We start from the raw sequence: 27,197 nt of genomic DNA on the forward strand, positions 1-27,197 counted from the left end.
ATCACAAAGCAATCATCCTCTCGTTTGGTGTGGTGCTCAAATTTTGAAGGAACAGTGGACTGAAATAGAATAAAGGAATTGTGACCGCTGTCAGGATACAGGGTATTATTAACCCACATGATGTGCTCAGCATAGCCATGTACCAATTGCCCATTTAGGGAGTGGAACCATTTGTGTTGAGGTACATTTCTACATTTAGATCCAGCACCCAAAAATCAACACAATTATTCGCAACCTGTACTACGGGGAAGCAAGTTGTGCTGGCACGCATTGCCTGCTTCTTTCTGGTCAGAGAGAACACAACATATTTGCTTTTCTTGTCATAGGATGTTTCAGCCATCTCCCTTATACAGCACAGGACCACCACCTGGATAACATTAGAGACGTCATCTGTACCATCAAGAAAACATCCTGCAGCTGGCCATTTACAGTGCGATACAAAATGGCGAAGCAAAGAAAGGACACTACCATGGCCTGATGGGAAATGTAGCTAACTAGGAGATTTTAACTTCAGGAATATGGTGAGCAGAATGAATGACTTTAGGCTGTGAGTATGTGATTTACACAACCTGCAAATGGCCCATGTGATTTACCACCAATCTTTTTGATTTTACGACTGGTCATAAAGAGTCAGCAGGGTACTGGACAATAAATGTCTTCAAGGGTAAGACTGACTATCATGAATTAGCAGGATGGAAAGCAACATATGTCCCTGATAATAATCTTAATCCTGATTGATCAAATGGACAGGAATAGGGAAGGAGGTACTAAAATAATGAAGGACAACTGGCTCTGAGATCAGTCATCATGCAATAAGCTAATTTGAACACAGACCCTTGCGTGTCATGCTCCTGAGAGGAAATACGACCCCTGAGTGAGTCTATCAATTGACTGGAGCAAGGGTCCCGGTCAACAATCCTGAAGAGATTCTTGGCAGCAAACACCTTTGCAGGTAGTGGCAGTGCCATCCATGCTTGCCTTGCTCTGAAGCTGCACATCTTCAATGCAATAAAATGTCCAAAGTCGCCTTGCATTGGGTACTATGCAACAGGATGTGACATGTGAGTCACATGAGGTAATATTGGGACAGATGACCAAAAGCTTGGCCAAACAGTTAAGTTTTAAGGAGTTTCTTAAAGAAGGAAAGGGTGGTAGAGAGTTGAAGAGGTTTGGGGATGCAAATCCAGTGTTAGGGCCCACACAATTGCAAGCATGGACACTGGCAGTGGAGTGATTAAAATTTGGGATTCTCAAGGAGCCAAAATCAAAAAAGTGCAAAAATCTTGTGTTATGTGGCAGGAGGAAATTACAGAGATAGGGAGGAGCCAGGCTATGGAGGAATTTGAAAACAGGACAAAAATTTTAAAATCAAGTAGTTGTTTAACGGGGAGCCAAAGTAGGTCAGTGAATACAAGTGCGAGAGGTGACCATAACTTTGTATGAGTTAGGTCACTAGCATCCAAAAGGATGGAGACAAATTTATGAAGGGTAGAATGTGGAAGGCTGGAGTCCTTTATTCATCTATGGGAGGTGGGCGATGCTAGCATGGTCAGCATTTACTGCCCATCCCTAGTTGCATGAGTGCATTGGAATAGTGAAGATCGGAGATAACAAATGCAAGGATGACAGTTTCAGAAGCAGATGAGCTGAAGTGTGAGTGGAGTCAGGTGATGTTACAGAGGTAGAAATAAGGGGCGGGATTCCCCGAACCGCTGGAGAATCGCCGGGGGGAGGCGTGAATCCCGCCCCCGCCGGATGCCGAATTCTCCGGCGCCCGGCTTTTGGCAGGGGGGGGGCGGGAATCGCCAACCATTTTAGGCCGGTCCTGCCGGCGTAAATAACAACAGGTCCTTACCAGCGGGACCTGGCTCGACGGGCAGCCTCAAGGGTCCTCAGGGGGGCGCGGGGGGGATCTGGCCATGGGGGGGTGCCCCCACGGTGGCCTGTCCCAAGATCGGGGCCTACCGATCCGTGGGCGAGCCTGTGCTGTGGGGGCATTCTTTCCCTTCGCACTGGCTGCTGTGGACCTCCGCCATAGCCGGTGCGGAGACAAACCCCCTTGCGCATCCGCTGGGATGATGCCAGCACACGCTGGCGCTCCCGCACATGCGCCAACTCGCGCCGGCCGGCAGAGGTCCTTCAGCGCCGGTTGGCATGGTGCTATCCTCGCCGGCACTGGCCTAGCTCCTGAAGGTGCAGAGGATTCTGCACATTCCGGGCGGCCCGACGCTGGAGTGGTTCACACCGCTCCTCAGCACCGGGTCTGCCCGCCCTGCCGGGTAGGGGAAAATCCCACCCAAGGAGTCTCAGCAATAGCATGGTACGTGGTCAAATGCACATCCGTGGGTCAAGTACAATATCAGGTTTACGAACAGTCTGATTCAGCCTCACATGGTTGGTAGGGAGAGGGATTGAATTGATAACTACAGATGGAAGTCATCATCCGCCCATACCTTAACTCTTATCAAGTCCCATTCTCCTTTCACCCCATTGCTCAGTGACCTACAGTGGCTCCCTATCAAGTGATGTCCTGATTTTAAAGTTCTCCCTTCCATGGCGGGTTCCAATGGGGGTTGTTGGGTTACTGGTATAGGGTGGATTCGTGGGCTTGAGTAGGGTGATCATTGCTCGGCACAACATTGAGGGCCGAAGGGCCTGTTCTGTGCTGTACTGTTCTAATTCTAATTCTAATTCTAATGGCCTTGTTCCACCTTATTTGTAGCATCTCCTTAACTCTGTTACAATCCAAGTTGAGGTGATACTTTGACGGGAAGTTCCCAGAATGGAATGCTGGCTCAAAGGACTAACTTTTACTTTTTAAAAAATAAAGTGTGGCGGAACAGCGTCACAGGACCGCTAATTAGTTTTAACAGCAAAAAAAAATATTAAATATGAAAAGTTGGATTATTTCCCTCTTAGCTTAACAAGTAAACACAGATTTTAAGATGAATATGAATGACACGAATGGTCTCAGTAACACAGACGAGATAGCTGTGATAAAATACATTCTCCACTCTGAACCTTACATGGATGTCTGTGAATTTCTCCTCATAAACCCTCCAGATGATTGTCATGTGAGAGTTTCCAAACTCCGCTCCCGAAAACATGCTTTAAAATCTTCATTTACGGGGTCACGTGATGTGGGCGGGGGGAACGATTGCGTTTCTCATGAGCTTTGGTGCTACTCATCTTTTCATCCGTATTTTATCCTGGAAGAGTCCTTCCTATTTATTGCCTTTGTTCCCATTTTCTTTCTTTTTTTTCTTTTGTTCCCGTACCAGCCTCCCCAAACAGGTGCCGGAATGTGGCGACTAGGGGCTTTTCACAGTAACTTCATTTGAAGCCTACTCGTGACAATAAAGCGATTTTCATTTTCATTTCATTTATTATTTTTGGTCCGTGGACCCATACTCGGAATATGCCTTTAAGCAGAGGACTCGAGCTGAAGCAGCCTGCTTGTCAGGACATTGTGTTCCTTGGTGTGGTAGTTTGGAGAGGAGAAACAGGCTCCTGGGCGCCGAACCAGCTTTGGAGGAAGTTGGCCTGTGGGATGGTCAGGGACAGTGTTCTGTCTGACAACAATTAGTGATTGGTTCCTGTGTGATGCTTTGAGAGAACTAGGCAGAAGTGATTATGCCTTGGTAGCGAAAGGAACAGTCTCTCTCTCTCTCTCTCTCTCGAGCTGCTGAAGTAACAAATTGTTTTATTATTCTAAAACGAGTGAGCTGCTGGCGCATCTTTGCTGCAAAACTAAACTAATCCTGAATCTACAGAGAATGTAGACAACCTTGCCAGAAAAACCATCACAAATCCCATCTGGCCTTCCCCCATAACCTCCGGGAGGCAAGATTCCAACCTCTACGCCAAGACCTTGGCAAAAAGCTTTCATAGAATTTACAGTGCAGAAGGAGGCCATTCGGCCCATCGAGTCTGCACCGGCTCTTGGAAAGAGCACCCTACCCAAGTTCAACACCTCCACCTTATCCCCGTAACCCAGTAACCCCACCCAACACTAAGGGCAATTTTGGACACTAAGGGCAATTTATCATGGCCAATCCACCTAACCTGCACATCTTTGGACTGTGGAAGGAAACCGGAGCACCCGGAGGAAACCCACGCATACACGGGGAGGATGTGCAGACTCCGCACAGACAGTGGCCCAAGCCAGAATCGAACCTGGGACCCTGGAGCTGTGAAGCCATTGTGCTATCCACAATGCTACCTTTGCGTCCATGTTAAGTAAAGAAATTGGGTGGTATCACCCACACTCTGCGGAGTCCCTGTCCTTCTTCAGAAGGAGGGAACGGGACGCCTGCCCCAGTGTCTCCGGATCAAAGAGTCGTTAAACATCCCCAGCACCAACGGGACCAGCCGATCCGCACACCCCGATGGCTTCTATGTCGGCATCTTTCCTAAGGCCATCGGAGCCTCCAATTCTTTCTGCAAATCCCTCCCCCACCTGAGAAAACTCCAGTCCCTCCAAGAACTCCACCATCCTCTGCCCATCCTCTTGCTGCTCTGACCTATAGAGCCCTCATAAAAGGACGAAAACACCTCGCTGACTTTTTCCGGGGCTGAAACCAGCCCAGCCCTGGCTCTGTACCCATGCAATCTTACTGGCGGCCTCCTGCCACTTTAACTAATGAGCAAACAGCCGGCTACTCTTCTCCCTGTACTCATATACTGTCCCCTTTAAGTGCCTCAGCTGGCGTATCACCCGACCTGTGGATATAGTTTATTTCTGCATGTACAAAGCTCTGGCGTTGGATCGTTCGCATACTCCCTATCTACATGCAGACTCTTGTCCACCATCTTCTGGCATTATCTCCTGTTCTCCCTATCCACGTGTGACATGTATGAGATGATCTCCCACCGTATTACCATTTCAACGTCACCCACACCGTCGACAGGGAGACCATTCCGTCCTCATTCTATTCCACATAGTCCTTTATGGCCCAGGAAATCTTCCCACAAAACCAAAAATCCACTAAAGATCCCACGTCCAGCCTCCAAAGTCAGGTCGAACAAATGCGGGCACGTGGTCCGAGTGATTAGCACTGCTGTCTCACTGCTCCAGAGTCCCGGGTTCAATTCCGGCGTTGGCTGAATGTCTGCGTGGAGTTTGCACTTTCTCCCCAGTCCAAAGGTTAGGTGGATTGCCCCTTGTGTCCAAACGATTAGATGGGGTTACTGGATTACGGGTATGGGGTAGAGGCATGGGTTTAAGTAGGGAGCTCTCTCCAAGGGCCGGTGCAGATTTGATGGGCCAAATGGCCTCCTTCTGCACTGTAAATTCTATCTATCTATGTATACATGATCCCGGGAAGCAGGGTCCTACCCAAAATAATGAAGTATATCCCTGAATACACCTTAGGCACTGACAAAAAAAAAACCCTTGCCCCCTGGATGCATAAACTGCCATGGATCCGCCCCCCTCCCTTCCCGTTTCCTCCATGAACACTGTTAGCACCTTCGCCACCCCGAAGGGAACAGCAATCTAGGCCTGGAGCGGTCAAACTTTGAATTGAAAACACAATGAAAATCCCCTCCTAAAATCAGTAGGTGTGTATCTAATTCCAGAATAGCAGCCAACAATCATCTCATAAATGTGACATCGTCCCAATTTGCGGCATACACATTCACCAGCACCACGGCCCTCTCCTCCAGCGTAGCTGTAACAATCATATAATGACTCCCTAGATCAACCTCCACCGTCTTTACCTGGAAACAAACCTAGAGTTGACCAGGGAGAACAGGTGGATGTGGCTAATTTAGACTTTCAGAAGCGTTCTGACAAGGTCTCACATAGCAGATTAATATATAAAAGTTAAAGCGCATGGGATTATGGGTAGTGTCTTGAGATGGATGGAAAGGTGGTCAGCATACCGGAAGCAAAATGTTGAAATAAATGGGTTTTTTTCTGGTTGGCAGGCAGTGACTAGTAGGATAGCGCAGGGAACTGTGCTGGGACCCCAACTGTTCACATTATATATTAATGATTTGGACGAGAGAACTAAATGTGTAATCTCCAAATTTGCAGATGATACAAAGTTGGGTGGGAGGGTGAGCTGTGAGGAGGATGCAGAGATGCTTCAGTGTGATTTGGACAGGCTGAGTGAGTGGGCAGATGCATGGCAGATGCAGTATCATGTGGATAAATGTGAGGTTATCCACCTCGGTAGCAAAAATAGGAAGGCAGATTATTATTTGAACGGGTGTAAATTGAGAGGTGAATACTCAGCGAGACCTTGGTGTCCTCATGTATCAGTCACGGAAAGTAAGTGTGCAGGTACAGCTGGCAGTAAAGAAGGCAAGTGGTGTGTTGGCCTTCATAGCGAGAAGATTTGAGTATAGGAAAAGAGACGTTTTACTACAATTGTATAGGGCATTGGTGAGGCCACACCAGGAGTACTGTGCGTAGTTTTGGCGTTCTTATCTGAGGAACGATGTTCTTGCTATGGAGGGAGTGCAGCGAACATTTATCAGGCTGATTCCTGGGATGGTGGGACTGAAATATGAAGAGAGACTATTTCGGTTAGGATTATATTCATTGGAGTTTAGAAGTGTGAGAGGGGGGTCTCATAGAAATGTGGTGGTATGATTTGCATAACTGTCTGCCATTGGTGCAGAACACTGGCTTACCATTGGCCCTGGTCGGTCATGTGCCTCTCGACCGATTGGTTGAGAGCAGTCATGTGACGGCTCCCCGATTGGTCGAGAGGCTGAGTTAACTCCGCCTCCAGAGCAAGGTATAAATACCCAGAACGCCCGGCGGTCGTCCATTTACTGTAGTCGACCGCAGGGCTAACTTCTAGCTTATTAAAGCCTAACTTTTGTACAGCAACTCGTCTCGCGTTCGATTGATGGTTCATCAAGAAACTTACAAAATTCTAACAGGATTAGATGGGGTAGATGCAAAAAGATAATGTTCCTGATGGTGGGAGAGTCCAGGACTAGGGGGTCACAGTTTGAGGATAAGTGATAAACCTTTTAGGACTGAGGTGAGAAGAAATGTCTTCACCCAGAGAGTGGAGAATTTGTGGAATTCACTAGCACAGAAAGTAGTTAAGGCCAAAACGTTGTGTAATTTCAAGTAGGAATTAGATATAGCTCTTGGGGCTAAAGGGATCAAGGGACATAGGACGATGTCGCCATCAGGGCATTGAACTTGATGATTAGGCATGGTCATAAGGAATGGCGGAGCAGGCTTGAAGGGCTGAATGGCCCCTTCCTGCTTCTATTTTCTATGTTTCCTGCTAACCAGAATCGCCAAACCCATGCCCTGCTGTCAAACACAGATGAAAAACCTGACTTACCCAGGCCTTCTGTTACCTGGGCTGGGATTCTCCCCTACCCAGTGGGGCGGGGCGGGGGGTCCCAGCATGTTGGAGTGGCGTGAACCACTCCGGCGTCGGGCCGCCCCAAAGGTGCGGATGTCTCCGCACCTTTAGGGGCCAAGCCCTCACTTTGAGGGGCTAGGCCCACACCAGAGTGGTTCCCGCTCCGCCGGCTGGCATGAACGGCCTTTGGCGCCACGCCAGCCGGGGCCGAAAGGACTTCACCGACCGGCGTAAGTCCATGCATGCGCCGGAGCGTCAGCGGCTGCTGACATCATCCCGGCGCATGCGCAGGGGAGGGGTCTCTTCCGCCTCCACCACGGTGAAGACCATGGCAAAGGCGGAAGAAAAAGAGTGCTCCAACGGCACAGGCCCGCCTGCCGGTCGGTGGGCCCCGATCGGGGGCCAGGCCACCGTGGGTGCACCCCCCGGGGTCAGATCGCCCCGTGCCCCCCCCCCCCCCCCCCCCCCCCCCAGGAGCCCGGCACCCTCCCGCACCACCTGCTCCCGCCGGTAAGGTAGGTGGTTTAATCCACGCCGGCGGGAGAGGGCTGACAGCGACGGGACTTCGGCCCATCGCGGGCCAGAGATTGCCGCGGGGGGCTGGCCGACTGGCGCGACACGATTCCCGCCCCTGCCGAATCTCGGGTGTCGGGGAATTCGGCACACGGCGGGATTGATGCCGGCCTCGGGCGATTCTCCGACCCGGCGGGGGGCCAGAGAATCCTGCCCCTGATCTGGACCTGCACCAAGGTGAGTTTCTTGCAGGAACACCACATCGACTCCCCAAACCCTTCAAATAGGGAAAATCCCTTGCCCTCTTCACTCCCCCCCCCCTCCCCAAGCCCGCATATTCCAAGTGATCAAACTCGTATGGGGTCTCTCATCCCCTTTCCCTTGAATCAGCCATCAGCTCCGTAGCACAATATTCCTACCACAATTCCTGCGTCCCAGGCCCACTTGAGGTGGCCACTGGTCCCACCCCTAGAGTGGGACAAAGAAAAGCCCGAGGTCACTGTTAGTAAAGCCCTCCCCCCCCACACCTATTATCTCATTCCCCCCTCTCCAGGCCCCCTGGCACCACATCCCATCAACACACCATACAAATAAACCACTAGGTCTATTGCACCCCACCCAATCTGACCCAACAGGCCGCAGCAGCTTCCCCCCCGCACTCCAGTCCCGTTTGCTACCTATGCCTCCTTCTCTCCCAAGCAAAGTAGCCCCCATACAGGATCCCCCTCCAATGTCCCTTCAAGCAACAGCCAACATGTCCCTTCTCCTCCCACCATGCCCAAGCCCCCACCTCTCTCCCCTCCAAATGAAACATAATAATCCTTTTTTTTTATTACCTCCAACCCCGGTTCTAACAGAGCTCCGGCGTGTCGAAGAAATGGTCATTTGAGTCCATTGTGACCTGCAGTCACACTGGGTACACCACACCAAATCTCACGTCCTTCTTATAAAACACCGCCTTCGCCGCACACCTCTTCGCTAGCTCAGTCCCAATGTCTTGATATAACCGTATTGTGTTCCTGTCCCAGTCGCTATTGTGAAGCTTCTTCACCCATTCCAAAATCCTCTCCTTCCTTTGATAACTGTGGAAGTGGATTATCACCACTCATGTGGCAGCACGGTAGCATGGTGGTTAGCATAAATGCTTCACAGCTCCAGGGTCCCAGGTCCCAGGTTCGATTCCCGGCTGGGTCACTGTCTGTGCGGAGTCTGCACGTCTACCCCGTGTGTGCGTGGATTTCCTCCGGGTGCTCCGGTTTCCTCCCACAGTCCAAAGATGTGCGGGTTAGGTGGATTGGCCATGCTAAATTGCCCGTAGTGTCCTAAAAAAAAGTAAGGTTAAGGGGGGGTTGGTGGGTTACGGGTATAGGGTGGATACGTGGGTTTGAGTAGGGTGATCATTGCTCGGCACAACATCGAGGGCCGAAGGGCCTGTTCTGTGCTGTACTGTTCTATGTTCTATGTGGCTCATTTGCCAAAATGTTTTCTTCATTGGTGGGAAGGGACGAAGTATTTGCCCCTCTGGAGCGGGATAGAGCGCATTGGGGTCTCCCTGTTCGAGGCTGGTGTGTTTTTTTTAGTGTTAATGGGGTTGATCACTGCACTGGGTGTGGTAGTGAGGTGCAGGGCCACTGAGTGGTAGGTCTTAGTGTGTCTTGTGTGCCTTGACACACTCCTGTGTGTCAGAGTGAGCAGGACTAGGCCAGATCTGGTGCTGTGGTTGGTATCCTGTTGCCCTGAAGCTGGGTTTTTCTTTTGATGTGTTTGAATATCCTTGGTTGACAGACTAATTTGTGTACCAGGGCCTAGATTTGAGCCGAGTCCTGTATAATGGTTGATATCCTGCTGCCCCCCCTTATGGTTGGGACATTCCCCTCTCTGACCGAGTAGTTTTTTTAAATCCTCTTCATCAATAGATGGTGGAGTAATACAGACCCTTAGCTGGATCCTAGTCCTATTTTATCCTATGATCTTCTGCTCCTGGTAGTTATTCTTCTTTTTGTTAACCCTGTTTAGGTCAGCTTGTTGGGAGACACAGACAGCTCTGACCATAGTCCGAAGCTATGGCTGCTGGTCCTCTTTGTATAAATGTGAAATTCTGACTGACTGTTCGTGCCTGAGATTGGGGTTATGTTGCATTGTGTGGTATATGTAGAACATCCTTTTAGAACTGGGTTCTCATGTATTTTATTTGTATTTTTCCTTTTTTGTTCTGGTAGGTATAGATAATCTGTGATTGCTTCCTGCAGGGGTACAGACAGTCTGTTATCAGAAGGCAGAAGGTTGTGGTGTGTCATTGTTGCATCTGGTGCTGCTGGAGTTGTGAAAGATTTGCGCTAGTGCACGCCCGAACATGGAGCAAAACCTTTATCTGAACTCTCCTGGTTGTTGCAAGCGATTGCCACGTAGGAAAGTGTACACCATTTTACTATGTGTCCATGGCCTTATCCTTTCTGGTGGTGCATATTAAGGCATCAAGCGGAGTCATGTCTTGTATTGTATTGTATTGTATTGAGCCTGTTATATTGCTATTTTACTGTTCCCCTCTGTATACATATGTGTTGATACTTTTTTTTCTGTTGAGCTGTACCATTCCTGAGGTTTTGTTGCATTATTTGGTAACATGTAAAACTTTAATAAATGTAATTTAAAAAAAATCTTTGTTCACAATAATGCGTCCATTAAGCAACGTGCATTCAGAAATCCAGTTCACATTTTCCAAATTGCACTTTTAAATTAAGCTTCCGCTTCCCTGTTAACAGCAAATTCAACACAGGATTTTATACCAACTCCTTGTTGGATTGCTTTGTCTTGACTGTTGTACAAACTGCTTCACAATTGCTTTAACTCTTGATTCCTGGACGATATGAAAATGGCATCAGACATTTGATTTATCTTTGAAGTCTGCTCTCCCACTTTACATCTGGTTGCAGCAATTGTCTCTTTAACTTTATTTACTGTTCCTTGAATTCTTATGATAAAGCCTTGGGGGGCGCGATTCTCCGCTGCCCACGCCGGGTGGAAGAATCGCGGGAGGGCCGGGCGAATCATGACACGCCGCCCTGGCACCCCCCCGTGATTCTCCCACCCCCCCCCCAAAATGGCGTGTCGCGGAATCGCCACTCGCCCTTTTTCACGGCGACTGACGATTCTCCGGCCTGGATGGGCCGAGCAGCCTGATGTTCCCGACCTGTTCACGCCGGTGGCAACCACACCTGGTCGCTGCCGCATGAACATAGCGCGAAATGTAAGTTTGGGGCCTGTGGGGGGCAGAGAGGGGATCGAGCACCACGGCCGTGCTCGGGAGTGGACTGGCCCGCGATCGATGCCCACCGATCGTCGGGCCGGCGTCTCTAAGAGATGCACTCTTTCCCCTCCGCCGCCCCGCAAGATCAAGCCGCCATGTCTTGCGGGGCAGCAGAGGGGAAGACGGCAACAGCGCATGTGCGGGTTGGAGCCAGCCAACCTGCGCATGCACGGCTGTCGTCATTTAGGCGCCGCCGTTGCGTATTTCCTGGCGTGCCGCTTTGACGCAAGCGTCAAGGCCCGGCGGCCGAGTTTCTCACAACGCCGCTCCTATCCCCCTGAAACTCTCTGTCCCAATTTCCTCGTAACCTGGACAGTAACGTGGGTACTCTAGAAAGCCTGTCCTCTCAGTCTTTCCTCTGGCCCAGCTGAAAGACATGTCTCTTCGATGTCCTATCTTCGACCACAATATATCCAACTAAAACTGAAAATTAAAGCTTTTTTATCCATACAAGGGCCTTCAATTGATAAGCAATCTGTGCTACTTCTATTTCTTCTTCACACTCTTTAAGCATGATAGAATCACAGTTGTAATTGAAACCAACCCTCACATACAAACACCTTTGTTCAGCATGAATTTAACCATAGGTTTTATTCTTCCGGGCACAGATATATTAATCACACTCAAAATTATACCTTATTTCTAATGTTTATCAATACAAATATAAATCCCTTCAGGCTACCTTTGCTTTCCAAACAAATCTCACAACTGGGTTCAAAATACTTCGGGGCAGTAAGCAGATCACCTCCGACAGGCCTCAAAACTCCCAGGAAAATTCAATCACAGGGTGGTAGGGGGACCAATGAGACAAAAGTTGCCTCTCTTCATGTGGAAGTGACTGAATTGGCAATGGGTTCTCCTCCAATCACAGGCTGTTTCTTTCCCATGTCAGAGCCTTTCAGCAGCAAGGGAGACAGCCTGTGACTGGAGGATAATAATAATAATCACTTAATATCACAAGGTGGCTTCAAATGAAGTTACTGTGAAAAGCCCCAAGTCGCCACATTCCGGCACGTGTTCGGGGAGGCCGGTACAGGAATTGAACCCGCGCTGCTGGCCTTGTTCTGCATTACAAGTCAGCTGTTTAGCCCACTGTGCTAAACCAACCCCTATCAGTGAGCCATGGAAATGTGAGTGGTGACACATCAGCCTGAGCACTGGAGAAGCAATGGTGGGAGAGGAAACATTGTGGAGGGTGAGAGAGGAGATACTGCGGGAGAACGGACAATGCGGGGGAGCAGACATTGCGGGGCAGGGGACATTATGCTGGGGAGACATTGTTGGGAGATAGGCTGCCATGAGAGAGAGAGTGCACGGGGTGTGGGGGGGGGGGGGGGGAAGAGCTTGCCATTGGGGGAAAGACTATGTGTGGCAAGGAGGGGGGGGGGGGGACTGCAGGGGGAGAGACTGCAAGGGGAAGAGTCTCCAGCTGGGGAAGCGACTGGGGAGGGGGAGCGACAGCGGACTGGAGGGAGAGACTGCAGGGCAATGTGTCTGCGGAGCAGGGAAGATTGCGTGGGGTAGAGACTGCAATGCGAGGGCGACTGAGAGGAGACAGACTGCAGCAGCACAGAGACTGCAGGGGGAGAGACTGTGGAGAAAGGCTGCCCATTTTCCTGGTTTACTCCAGGGAAGAGGCTGAGGGGCAGGGTGGAGCAGGTGGCGTAGCCAGAGGCTGTTTTGTGAATCAAGCTGCAATGGGGAGAGAGGCTGCGATAGGGGAGAAAGGTTGTTAGGGTGAGGAGCTGTGAAATTGAGAGAGGCTGTATCGCTTAAAGTTGCTGTGAAGCTGAGAGATGCTGCAAAGGGGAGAGAAGAATTTTCGACCTGTGAACAAAGGAATACTCACCTAACTGGGAGCTAGGAAAACCTGAAGTAATAATGAATTCCTTGTAAATGAATGTGGATCTCTAGTTTCAGGCTGCATAAGTTCAGGAGCTAATATATGTTGATGCTATGGTAATGAACACTGTGTTAATTGGATAATGTAATACTGGACCTTTTCTTTCATAAGAAAGATTTGCATTTATGTCTCATCACATCTCAAAGCATTTCACATGCTGTGAATTATTTGACATGCTGTGACTGTGTTCAAGACAAATATGCAGTCATTTTGCAAAGACTAAGACCCCAGTTAGTGAGAATGATAAAGGAGCCCTTGGAAATCAAAGAGTAACCTCCCAAAATCAAAAAGTAGCCCTCCAGAAAATCTCAAGAGGCCTTGTAAAAGAAAATGTGTTTGTCCTCTGCTCACAACCCTCCGAAATACCTGTATAATAATAATAATAGTTCCTTTATTCTGGATTTTTGTGCATTCCCATTGTAATTGCTCGACCGCCGCTGGCTGTGCCTTCAGTTACCTAGGTGCCAAGTTCTGGAATTCCCTTCCTACACCTCCCAACATCTCTACATCACTTTCATCCCCGACTGCGCCTGATAGAAACCAATAACTTAAAAAAATTATATTTGAATTTCCAGTGACTGAGTGGAAGGATCACACAAGAAGATTTCAAGTCTTACGACTCTTACTATAATAGACAAACAAAAGAAAATTCAGAAGGCAATATATGGTCTCAATCACAGGAAACAAATCGCCATTTAACCTTTGAAGCAACCAAATAACTCCCCCTAGGTATATTTTACTCTGCCCCTTAAGTGAATACTTAGGGCGAAATTCTCCGACCCCCACGACGGGTGGGAGAATAGCGGGAGGGCCTTCCCGACATTTTTGCCGCCCTCCCGCTATTCTCCCCCCTCCCCCGCCGAAGTCCCGACCCGAATCGCTGCCGCCGTTTTTTTACGGCCGGCAGCGATTCTCAGCTGTTAGATGGGCCAAAGTCCCAGCCCTTTCCGCCGTTTTTACGAACGGCAAACACACCTGGTCTTGCCGTTCGTAAAAACGGCGTCACAAACTCGCTTTTTATAACCATGGCACCGATTGGCACGGCAGTACCACGGCCGTGCCAAGGGTGCCATGGGCCCGCGATCGGTGGGCACCGATCGCGGGCAGCGGGCCCGCTGCCCGCGCACTACTTGTCCTTCCGCCGCCCCGCAGTATCCATTCGCGGGGCGGCTGAGGGGCAACCCGGCCCGCGCATGCGCGGGTTTCGCGCAAAAACGCGATGACGTCACCCGCGCATGCGCGGGTTGGAGTCTTCCAAACTGCGCATGCGCGGCTGACGTCATATGACGCGTCAGCCGGCGCTAACTCCAGCAAGTGGGCTTAACGATTTTCGTTAAGCCCGTCTTGCCAGAGCCTACGGCGTCGGGCTGCTAGCCCCGACCGGGGACCAGAATCGGTCCCCGGTCGGGAAGGGGCGCGCTGCCGTAAAACCCGCCCGGGTTTTACGGCAGCTTTACGATTTCTCCCGTTTTGGGAGAATCTCGCCCTTAGTTTTCAAGTCTAATGCTATTCGAAATGAAATGAAATGAAATGAAAATCGCTTATTGTCACAAGTAGGCTTCAATGAAGTTACTGTGAAAAGCCCCTAGTCGCCACATTCCGGCGCCTGTTCGGGGAGGCTGGTACGGGAATTGAACCGTGCTGCTGGCCTGCCTTGGTCTGCTTTCAAAGCCAGCGATTTAGCCCTGTGCTAAACCAGCCCCACCAGCTATTCTCAGCTTCCTATAGCTTGCTTCATTTTTCCTTTTCCAGCTGATAACTTCTAATCCATGAAATTGTTTTCACAGTGCAAGCTATCCAGGAGATTCCTACCTCTAACCAAAGCTAGGCCAACCTTCCACACTTTCAAAATTGGACATGAACTTGCTCTCTTCAACCCATGTGTGAGCTCCCACTTTGCACAGTGAACAATTGAGACTGGCTGCCTCTATCTCTCTGCTTCCTCTTTATCTCTTGCAGACTGGCTTGTTTCTATCAGATTCAGTGCTTTCTTAGAAAAACCCTGATGACACTACAATGGTGCAGTATGGACTCTTCCTCTCTCAAAGCCAATCTCCATGGCAATGTGAGACACATGGGACTTGTATCCAGATAGAAATGCTAATTAACTATCCTTTTCCAATTCCATTCTATCTTAAAATTAAATAGACAAAGTATAACTATTTATAAAACCTGACATTCAAAACACTTGACAATGAGACTTGGAAACTACCCATGTCTGCACAGATTGTCTACACCTTGTACCTTCTTCCCAGTAAAACAACCTGGCCCTCTCACCTTCAACAACCAGGCCACAAGCTTCTTGTTGGAAAAATTCCAAACAGGTAATACCAATCCCTTCATTACTCCATGTTACTTTAAATTAAAGCGGAAATCCCAAACTATAACAATCTTATAAACCTTGGGCTGGATTCTCCACCTCGTGATGCTGGAAACTCGAATGATAATCAGGTGGAGAATCGGGCTCCTGGTAAAAATTGAGGTTTGCGCCCCGTGCCGATTCTGCCGCCATCCTCTAGTCCCTCCCCTACAGCGAACAATAGATTTGCACCCCGCGCCATGGGGGCGTGTAGAACCGGCATTTTCATACATTTAAATCTACTTAGCCGGTTGGACACTGTACGATCCGCCCTTCTGCGATGCTCCGCCCCATTCAGCCGGAAGTCACGCAGGCCCAATTTACTACAAGTATTTACAAACAGGGACTGGGTGCCATGGTTGCTGAGGGGAGCGAGAAGGTAAAGCAAAGTTTTTAAAAATGTTTCAAAAATTGCAGCGCTTACTGGGAGTGGCTGCCAGGGCCGGGAGTTGCAGGGAGCGACGTGGTGATATGTCCGTGGATTTGAAGTGACCTCCTTGGGATCGGGGTGGCCTGGCTTAGACCGCCATTGCCGCAGTATTAGTTTTAAACGCAACCATTTTGTGCAAGTTACAGGTCCCTGGCTGCTAACTGTGTTGACTGCTCACTGTGTCCCGTAAATGTTCACAGAGTCTCTGGTCGTCCCTCTGGAAACACTCCGATCCTAGCTGACCCATCAATGGGATGGGCGTGGCCAAGCTCAATCAATGGTCTACCCAGGTGCTATCATTCCTCAGAGCACTCATCAGAAGCGTAGCCCCCCTGCAGGGAAAGCAAAGGAATAGCTTACCCCAAACAAAGAACACATGGCACACATCATCGCTCAGGGCAGAGGCCTCATTGGTGACATTATCAGCTAACCCACCTCTCAGCACCACCAGCTGTTGCGAAGCCCTGCTTGCCCACTCATCCCATCCATCCTCACCCCAGTCAGGTTGTCACAACCTGTGTGTCACACCCAGGACCCACATCACATTGCAGCTAAGCTCCCAACTGACACACATTTCCCTGCCTCACCCCCCAACTGTAGGACCTGCCCACTCACGAGCATCTAAGTATGGAGGCAATTGGTACCACACCACGGCCCTCCACCGCACAACCAGGTGCCACCCTGCTGATGGGGTAACACATGGCCCACTCAATGAAGACACTCATAGTGGACCCCACTGGAGAAAACAGGGGCCACAGAAATGATCGCTGACATGGGTGGCGGCAGCCACTGGTACCCCTGTTGACAGAGGCTCCCTGTATCACAGGTCCAGTGCCACTCACTGATTGGGGCAGGGGTGCAGTGTGGAAGGCAACATGTGGTGGGTGGAGATGAGGTGCAACTCAGGGTCGCCATGTAGCCTGTTGATGGGCAAGGAAATACTCATCTTTTAACATGTCTTCTTTTCCCCCTCTGCAGAGAATGAATTTCGGAGTGTAGCCAACAACGCTCACTATCTATTTGACTGCAGCGGCTCTTATGGACACACGGACGCTGGAAGCACAGGGCTTGCTTCGGAGGACCCTGCTCAAGAGGAGTCTGCCCCAGAAGAGCAGGGGCAAGCCGGTAAGGCTCAAGTGCTGGACATGTGACGATCAACCGAGCGGACAGTGGAATATGATCCTGAGGACAGGAGTCAGACTTTGCTAAACAATGAGGAGCATCAGAGCTCATCTCATAATGGGTCATCATCATCCTCCAGCCTGCGGAAAAGACCTGCTGATAAACCTGCCCAGGGCCAACACCCTGTTGTGGTGCTGATAGGACCTCGGAAGGGGAGCTGGGTGGTTGGATGGAGTGAAGGGCAGTGGGACAAGGAAGGTGCAGTGAAGGGAGGAATGACAGGGAAGGTAAGCGGCATTGGGGAGGAGGTACCACTTGGAAGGAGGGGTGCGGTATTTATATGTTGGACAGGGCAGATGAGCTGCCAGTGGCCAGGCCAATTAGTTGGCAAATTGGGAGATGATGAGGGTGCCCCATGTGCCCCTGGAGCACACATTGTGTGGCCTGCAGTGCCAGCATGATGGCACAGTGGTTAGCACTGCTGGTTCACAGCTCCAGGGCTCTAGTTTCAAATAGAAACTTTGGGTGACTGAGTGGAGTTTGCACATTCTCTAGGGTTTCCTCTGGCTCCTTCGGTTTACTCCTACAGTCCACCACCACCCCAAACCATGTGAAGACAAGATCGGATGTGCGTTGTTTCCTGTGGATCCAAAGATGTGAAGGTAAAGAGGTGACAAAGATGATTCATGAGGGGAGGGTGGTGGATGTTGTTTACCATGGACTTCAATAAAGCCTTTGACAAGGTACCTCATGGCAGACTGGTACAAAAGGTAAAGTCACATGGGATAAGAGGTGATGTGGTAAGATGGATACAGAGGTGGCTTGGTCGCAGAAGGAAGAGGGTAGCAGTAGAAGGGTTTTTTCCTGAATGGAAAATTGTGACTAGTGGTGTTCAACAAGGATCTGTGCTGGGGCCTCTGTTGTTTGTAGCATACATAAACGATTTGGAGGAAAATGTAGCTGGTTTGATTAGTAAGGTTGTGGATGACACCAAGATTGGTGGAGTGGCAGACAGTGTTGAGGATTGTCAGAGGATACAGCAGGACATAGATAGGTTGGAGAGTTGGGGAGAGAAATGACAAATGGAGTTTAATCCATAAAAATGTGACATCATGCATTTTGTTAGATCTAACATAGAGGGGAAATATACAATAAATAACAAAACTCTTCGGAATATAGAAAGCCTGAGAGATCTAGATGTACAGGTTCACAGATCTTTGAAAGTGCCAACACAAGTGGACAAGATAGTCAAGATAGCGTAAGGAATGCTTGCCTTCATTGGATGGGGCATCCAGCATAAAAACATGCTATAGATGTATAGAACCTTGGTAAGACCGCACTTGGACTATGTTGCACAACTCTGGTTACCACACTACCAGAAGGATGTAGAGGCTTTGGAGGGGGTGCAGAGGAGGTTTACCAGGATGTTGCCTGGTCTGAAAGGTGTTAGCTCTGCAGAGAGGCTGAATACATTCGGACTGTTTTCTTTAGAACAATGGAGATTGAGGGGCGACGTGAGGGGTGGAGGGGTCACTCACTAGGGGGCATAGGTTCAAGGTCCGTGGGGCAAAGTTTAGAGGAGATGTGCAAGACACGTTTTTTTTGCACAGAGGGTGGTGAGTGTCTGGAACGCGCTGCCAGGGGAGGTTGTGGAAGCAGATACATTGATGCATTCAAACGGCATCTCGACAAATACATGGGTAGGATGGACATTGAGGGATAAGGCACTAGGAAATGCTGAGGGTTTTGGTCAAGGGTAGTAGCATGACCAGTACAGACTTGGAGGGCCGAAGATCCTGCTCCTGTGCTGTATTGTTCTTTGTTAGGTGGATTGGCCATGATAAATTGTCCCTAAATGTCCAAAGGTTGGGTGGGGTTACGGGGATAGGGCAGGAGAGTGGGCCTAGGTTTGGATGTTCTTTCAAAGGGTCAGTGTAGATTTGATGGGTTTCTGCAGGGATTTTATGAATCTAGCCCAGGCTCCATGCCCAGTTCTTCCTGACCTCCTCATCAGCTGATGCCTGGCCTGTCTTTCCTGGTCGCTGCATGGGTGTCGTTATAACAGGTCTCCTCATTGGTCAGGGGCCTTTTGATAGGCATCATTAGCTAAGATCTCAGCGGGAACCCTTGTCGCCAAAGAACCAACCCTGATGTGTTGGGCATGCTGGGTCTGTGAGGACTGCGTTTACCATAGCAGTGAGAGAGACAGGCTACCAACACTTGTAGAAGTACAACTCTATTTTATTGAACTATGAGCTGTTAAACATACTTGCACTGTGGGTCGACACTATGTTGAGTTGACTGGAGACCTGAGGCTAACCTGACCAGACTATCCTGCTAGCACATGGTGGATGTTCGCGTTGCTTATCACGGGCTCTGGCTGTCTCAGAGGCTGCATCCCAAGAGAGCGGGAAAACTAGTGCCCTCTGGCTTTATAGTGTCCGTGTCCTGTCTGGTGATTGGCTGCTGTGTTGTGTGTTTTGATTGGTCATTCAGTGTGTCAGTCAGTGGCTGTCTATGCACCATCATATACTTGTGTGTATATTATGACAAACCCCTCACCCAAGGCAATGCTCAAAGATGCCAGGAATCGATGGGTGCACCAAGACAGATGCATCATGCGCATTGCCTGGGTATCAAGCGCATTTGTGCATGATGTGCAGCTGTTGGTCACACACCAACTGCACATGCATTAGTAGACACCCTTCCGATTGATGAAGCGCACCCTTTGATTAGCTGGTGCTCATAAGGGGACATGCGTGCCTGGACCTGGCGGTAAATCTTGCTGGCCGGGAATCCTAGTCTAGACTGAAGTTCACATAGTCCGCTGCCCGAGCACACAGGACATCCATAATGGCGCAGATGCACCTGTGTGCGGATGTCTGCAATATCCCAGACAGATCCCTGCTTGGCCCCTGACAAGACACAGAGGCATAAAGGTTCAGGGTGACCATCACCTGATGGCCACCAGGAGCGGATATTCCTCCTGCACACCACCGCGCCACCTTCTGGCACAGGTGGCACACGGTCTGCTTGTTTGTGGGAGAGGGGTGACTCACTTGGTGTAAGCACATCATTTTGCTTTAGCAGCTCACTTGGTTGACACATACTGACCTCCGCCTCAGAGATAGCCCACTCCTGTCCCTCATGGGCTACCTCCAGCGCCCTCTGATTTGCAGAGGGGGGAGGGCTGAGCCCAGAGGTCGGGGATGCCCCCTCCAGTCTTCTCCTGCACCCTTCGATTGTGGACCGCCATTTCTGACGGACACATAAAGGACTTGGTGAGACCTATGGAGGTGAGGTCTACGGGGTGGGGGGGTCTACTGCTGGTGGCATGTGTATGCAAGGCACCTGGCTAAAGAGGACAATGCAGGTGTTGGGGTTTGGTGCAGGGTGGGATGTAAGGGAGATTCAGGCAGATGGATGTTGATTGGTCTCTCGGGGAGGGGGGTGGCGGTGATGTGAGGGACAGGAGTGATAGTGATGCCAGCGGAACAGAGGTGGTGACTCAGCCGAGCTGCCTAAGGAGGTCATTCATTGTCTTTTGACACTGGGTGCCGGTCTGCTTGGTCAGGCTAGCCGCACTGACCGCATCTGCTAACTCCCCCCAGGCTCGGTTCAGAATAGCAAGCTGGAGCCTTCTGCCCACCCTAGGGAATAGGATATCCTGCCTTTCCTCCACAGCATCCAGCACTTCCAAATCACTGTCCAGAAAGTGGGGGGCATGTCTCCTTGGTGCCATCTTCTCAGCTGGAATGAGAGTGCGTGGGGAGTGGAGCGCAGCTCCAACTTGTCAACCTCGCCAGCACCAATTCCGGCCCCAGCGAATCAGACGCCAGTGGGAATGGGAATTGGTTTAGATTCACGTGGGCAGAGTGCTGGCCCATTAGCGTGACCCAAATTACTGCCTGAATAGCTCCCCCAACGGGAATACAAACTGCACACAATTCAATCCCGGTCTCAACACAAGTTTCCCAAACGGAGAATCCTGCGTGTTGTATTTGGAACACAGGTGATGTTTACGAAAGAGAAAATACTGGAAAATCTCAGCAAGTCTGGCAGTATCTGTCGGGAGAGAAAAGAGCTAATGTTTCGAGTCCGATGTCAAAACAGGTGATGTTTAAATAGCAGTGGTGATGTTAGCAAGAAACAAAAACGGCACAGAGAGAAGTGAAACACATCTACCAGATACAGGGAGTATATAAACAGATGAAGAACAGTTAGAAAGAGAAATCTGAAAACAGGCTCCAGTGGTAGGTTGAGTTATGGTGTGGACTACCCCCGCAGTAGTTTTCCAACTCGGGGGCGCGAGTTTCTAATTCCAGGCGTTTTTGGTCATATCAGCTGCTGAGATAGAACCTTATCAATGCGACTAAAACCAAGCACAGGAAGGTGCACAGCTATGGGAACTAAAGCCAACAGAATTAGTTTCAGATTACTCTTGCCAGGGGCTTGCAAAATAAAATTGGCAGATTGACCTCTTGTGCCGAATACCTATATAGTTTTAAATACTAAGAATTAAGGAGAAATGACCAACATGAATGGTGCCAGTAATTGTCACTTCCAGATATTTTGGCCGGAATTCTGTGGCTGTTAAGATTCTCTTTTCCCACCGGTAGCACATTCCCACCCGTGGGTTTCCTGGCAACATAGAACATAGAACATAGAACAGTACAGCACAGAACAGGCCCTTCGGCCCTCAATGTTGTGCCGAGCCATGATCACCCTACTCAAACCCACATATCCACCCTATACCCGTAATCCAACAACCTCCCCCTTAACCTTACTTTCATTAGGACACTATGGGCAATTTAGCATGGCCAATCCACCTAACCCGCACATCTTTGGACTGTGGGAGGAAACCGGAGCACCCGGAGGAAACCCACGCACACAGGGGGAGGACGTGCAGACTCCACACAGACAGTGACCCAGCCGGGAATCGAACCTGGGACCCTGGAGCTGTGAAGCATTTATGCTAACCACCATGCTACCCTGCTGCCCATGGGATGGCTTCAATGGGAAATCCCATTGACAAGCGGCGGAGTAGTGAATCCCACTGCCAGTGAATAGTACGCTGCCTAGAAACAACGCGGCTTGGGGACCTGTGTATCCAGCCCTATATTTTTTGTATTCAACTGTTCCCTCCTGATATGAAAGAGAAAATGCTGGAAAATCTCAGCAGGTCTGGCAGCACCTGCAGGAGAGAAAAGAGCTAACGTTTTGAGTCCGATGACTCTTTTGTCAAAGCTAACAGACAGAGAAAGTGGGAAATATTTATACTATACTTTGGAGTGAGAATGAAAGATGAGTCAACACCACAGAAACCCAGGGAAACCGGGTACTAATGGCCACAGAAACCAAGGGGAAAGGGTGCGAATGGCAGTCCCCAGAGAGGACAAAAGATTTGAAAGGACAAACAGCAGGGAAACTAACATCAGAGGATGAACTGTAGATGTGGGGGGAGGGGCTGTGGAAGTGAGTTTTGGTAAATAACATGGGCGCGATTCTCCGCAAATGCGGAGAGTCGTAAAGGCTGCCTTGAAACCGGCCGTGTTTCACGGCAGCCTCCGTGCCCCCTCCCGGGACCCGATTCACCCCCCCCGGTCAGGGCTAGCATCGTGGCCACGTGAAGAACGGCATCGCGGGCTTAGCGAACATTCGCTAAGCCCGGCCGCCAAGACTCACGCCGGCTGACGCGCACGATGACATCAGCCGCGCATGCGCGGATTGGACGGCTCCAACCCGCGCATGCGCGGATGACGTCATCGCGCATATGCATCAAACCCGCGCATGCACGGTCCGTCATGCCCCTCAGCCGCCCCGCGGACTGATCCTGCGGGGCGGCGGAGGGACAAAGAGCGCGCGGGTATCGGACCCGCTGCCCACGATCAGTGCCCACCAATCGCGGGCCCATGCCACCCTTGGCACGGCCGTGGTGCGGCCGTAACAATCGGTGACATGGTTGTGCAGAACGGCACTTTGCGGCCGTTTTCACGAATGGTGAGAGCAGGTGTGTTTAAATTCGTGAAAACGGCCGTAAAGGCCTGGGACCTCGGCCCATCGGATAGGGGGGAATCGCTGTTCGCCGTAAAAAAAATGGCGAACAGCGATTCGTGTCGTGGGGCGGCCGGGGGGGGGGGGGGGGGGGGGGGGGAGAAGAATAGCGGGAGGTCGGGAAAAATGTCGGGAAGGCCCTCCCGCTATTCTCCGACCTGTCGTGAAGGGCGGAGAATCGCGCCCCTTGACTAAGAGAGAAATGGAAAGCAGTGAAGGTGATAGTGGGGGAGGGACATACTGGTTTTCTCGTTCATTTCAGATTCCAGCATCCGCAGTAAACAGCTGGCTTGTAAAGCAGAACAAGGCCAGCAAAGAACAAAGAACAAGGAAAAGTACAGCACAGGAACAGGCCCTTCGGCCCTCAAAGCGCCGACCATGCTGCCTGTCTAAACTAAAATCTTCTACACTTCCGGGGTCTGTATCCCTCTATTCCCATCCTATTCATGTATTTGTCAAGATGCCCCTTAAACATCACTATCGTCCCTGCTTCTACCACCTCCTCCGGCAGCGAGTTCCAGGCACCCACTACCCTCTGTGTAAAAAACTTGCCTTGCACATCTCCTCTAAACCTTTCGCTTCGCACCTTAAACCTATGCCCCCTAGTAATTGGCCCCTCTACCCTGGGAAAAAGTATCTGACTATTCACCCTGTCTATCAGGTCGTCCCTCAACCTCCTTCGTTCCAATGAGAACAAACCGAGTTTATTCAACCTCTCCTCTTTGCTAATGCCCTCCATACCAGGCAACATCCTGGTAAATCTCTTCTGCATCCTCTCTAAAGCCTCCACATCCTTCTGGCAGCGTGGGTTCAATTTCCATACCAGCCTCTCCGAACAGGCATTGGAATGTGGTGACTAGGGGCTTTTCACAATAACTTCATTTGAAGCCCACTCGTGACAATAAGCGAATTTCATTTCATTTCATAATTTGCTTTTTTCCTTCCTGATATATTCCATTTCTATCACATATCTATACGCAATGAAATAAATTTTACAATTAAAAATACTGCTAACAATGAGTCCCTAATGACACTGTGGGTTGTGCACTGCTTATATAGTAATGAGCCAAACTGACCACGAAAGTCCTAAAATTACTGTCCATGCTGAGTTAGCTAACCTCAAATGGTAGACTTCCATCAAAACGTACCTGCTAATACTCCTGCTGATAGACACTGCTTAGAGCCACCTGAAAGAGACACAGAATTCATGCCCCACCCAAATTGGATCACGCTTTTAGTCACCTTTTCTCACCTCTTATACTTGAGTCTGGAGGCTATTTCTCCCCAGATCCACATAGAATGCAACAAAACTGGTATATAGACATAGAACAGTACAGCACAGAACAGGCCCTTCGGCTCTCGATGTTGTGCCGAGCAATGATCACCCTACTCAAGCCAACGTATCCACCCTATACCAGTAACCTAACAACCCCCCCCCACCTTACTTTTTAGGACACTAAGGGCAATTTAGCATGGCCAATCCACCTAACCCGCACATCTTTGGACTGTGGGAGGAAACCGGAGCACCCGGAGGAAACCCACGCACACACGGGGAGGACGTGCAGACTCCACACAGACAGTGACCCAGCCGGGAACTGAACCTGGGACCCTGGAGCTGTGAAGCATTTATGCTAACCACCATGCTACCGTGCTGCCCCGAATATAGTTAAAGGCTTTTCTTGTGTGAGCACCAGTGTGACTGTCCCTTGTGTCATTTGTTTTGGGAACAAAGTGCAAGAAACCAGGAGAAAATTAGACAAAATATTGTTAGCTGCGGTACTGCTGGATGGAGTACTGTTTCCAGTGAATTAAAGATCACATGGGAAAGCTCCATCAATTGCTGGTCTGTCTCAGAAAAACACCATTAATTGCATTTTTGATGTGTATACCAGCCATTTTCTGGGCTCCACTCACTGAGATTGCCTGCTCAGTGCCAACCTGGGGATTCCTTTGTATTGTAAGCCCAGGTGGGAATCGGAGTAGAGCTTCCTAAAATAATTTCACACAGGCGTACCATTCATGGTCATAAGGTTCAGAGATCAATGTACTTCTCTAATGTGTCACCCCAGTGCTTCATTTTCTTTATAATTTGAATTCAAGTAGTCATTGCCTGTACATTTTCAAACGGCAACAGTAACAAAGCAGAATCAGAATCAAATAGAATAATTCACCAGGCAATTCTTAATTCTTTTTCTTCTGTACATCATTTTTATGCACTTTCTATTTTGTTCTTTTTCCTTGTGGGTTTTATTTGTAGCACGCGGAGGTGATGGGTGTAATTGTGAGTTGGGATTTCTTTAAGGCATTAGATATGGTAATTTTGATATAAAGTGGCTTTCAACCTGTAGAGTGATTATTAGCACACATTAAGTTGGTAGGTTATCAACAGGGCTTTCTACAGCTGCATTCATTTGAAGACCAAGCAGATAACTTACATGATCTTAAACAAAGAAAGGCAACACTTGTATCATTTATAGCATCTTTTATATAGATATAACATATATATATTAAAACATTCCTGTGATGTCTAATGCACCACTGTACCATTAATTATTTTAACTCTATTACCTATTTTTTCCTAATCCACAGTATTTACAAGAAAAGCGGCTGCAAAAAATCTCGATGAAATATCCTTTGTCTGGTACTCTGTCTCTAAGGTTGAATTTCCCCTTCAATTTAACAAACATATTACCAAAAATCTATTATTATCTATTTCCAATTTACTATCTTTCATTTCAATTAATGTGAAACAAATGTAAGATCTGCTGACTACCATTTTTGCCCAGCACACTGGTTAATACCTAGATTGAACAGAGCAACTTTTCCCCAAGGACCCTGCCCTGAGAAACATTGACATCCACAAAGTCAGGCCTAGACAAAGTTGCCCTGTTGAGAACGATAAGGTCACCCGTGGGATTGCTGAGATTATCTCTGTCAAGCACTTGGACAGCGTGCAGTCAAATGATGCATCATGCAGTCATTTTAGGGGGAAAAAAATCAATTTCTTTACCAAGTCACTATTTGCTTTTCAAAGTGCCCTTGTAGGCTTTTACCTCTAAGCATTTATCAATTTAAATGCTGTAAATTGATAATGTTCCTATGTGTATTGTACTTTCATCCGTTAATACATCAGTTTTGTTTTCTCCACGGTTTTGCAACCTTTATGTCTGTGGGTATTTTCAAGGTTTACTTACAAAATAGGGGATCAGATTTAAAACAACTATTTTTTTAAACTCACATTCAGAGCATGTTAAGTCTGTCAGCTTTGATGGTGTAAGGTACTCTCAGTAGGCTGAAATGCAGTAAATATACAAATGTGCTACTGGAGTAGCAAAGTTTCTCTACCTCTGGTGATTTACTGGCTCAAAGCCAAATTATCAGAGAAATTAAATTTTCCTTTATTATTCAAATAAACCATATTTGCCCTCCTGGATCTTTTCAGAAAAGCTTTTCAAATAGATTGAGTGCTGTCATCCATTTGACCTTGCACAGTATCCTTGTTGAATTAAAATTTTCAGCATAAACAAATGCATCTTCCAAAATGTTAATTTTTCTACCGCATCAAAAGAGACAAAGAAAATAATATTCTTCACAGTTAAAACTTTTCTGTTTTACATACAAAGACATTTGGTTTAGCAGAGATGATTTATCAGATGGTCAACATATCGCAGATGTGTCAATTTCTGACAGTTTAATCTATGCCTGCGCATATGCTACTCTGGCAGGAGTACTATTGAAAATGGCTAAAACCCAAAATCTAATACCTTTTTGGCCAGAATAATGCAATTATTTCTTTCTTGCTTTCAACCTAAGCATACAATGCCATCTGTTACACAAAACAAACATGCACATCTCAATTACAGAATAATGCAGCTGCTTTGACAGACCCTGGATAGCGAACCAGACTTGTAGAATTTTATTTTAATCTGCATGTCAGTCAGGAGACTCCTAATTAGTACCTACTTGCCTAAACCAATTAGTTCTTCTCGTTCTAACGCAGCACAATAGTTGTCAACCATGTATTCCATATTTTGAAATATGGAAGAATTTTCAAGCTTCATCTTTAATTTGCAGCGTTTTAACACAAGCTTATAGTCACACCTCTTATTGTAGTCTCATTCCCTGACCAGTGTTATTGTCCTTCAGTGCAAAAAGAAAAGAAACAAGCA

General features: G+C 48.8%; 1 protein-coding gene and 1 long non-coding RNA gene across 8 annotated transcripts in view; one reads left to right on the plus strand and one right to left on the minus strand.

Annotated features, from left to right (window-relative positions):
* Window positions 1-10,501, plus strand: part of LOC119955179 — a 41,977-nt gene extending 31,476 nt beyond the window's left edge. The window contains exons 3-4 of the long non-coding RNA XR_005458403.1: window positions 327-521; window positions 10,103-10,501. This is a non-coding gene — a long non-coding RNA (uncharacterized LOC119955179). The remainder of the gene's footprint in view (window positions 1-326; window positions 522-10,102) is intronic.
* LOC119955159 (neuronal PAS domain-containing protein 3) overlaps window positions 1-27,197 on the minus strand; it is a 1,584,282-nt gene that overhangs the window by 517,579 nt on the left and 1,039,506 nt on the right. The window lies entirely within an intron of this gene.

Source organism: Scyliorhinus canicula, chromosome 2, assembly GCF_902713615.1.
Source record: "Scyliorhinus canicula chromosome 2, sScyCan1.1, whole genome shotgun sequence".
NCBI classification, from domain to species: domain Eukaryota; kingdom Metazoa; phylum Chordata; class Chondrichthyes; order Carcharhiniformes; family Scyliorhinidae; genus Scyliorhinus; species Scyliorhinus canicula.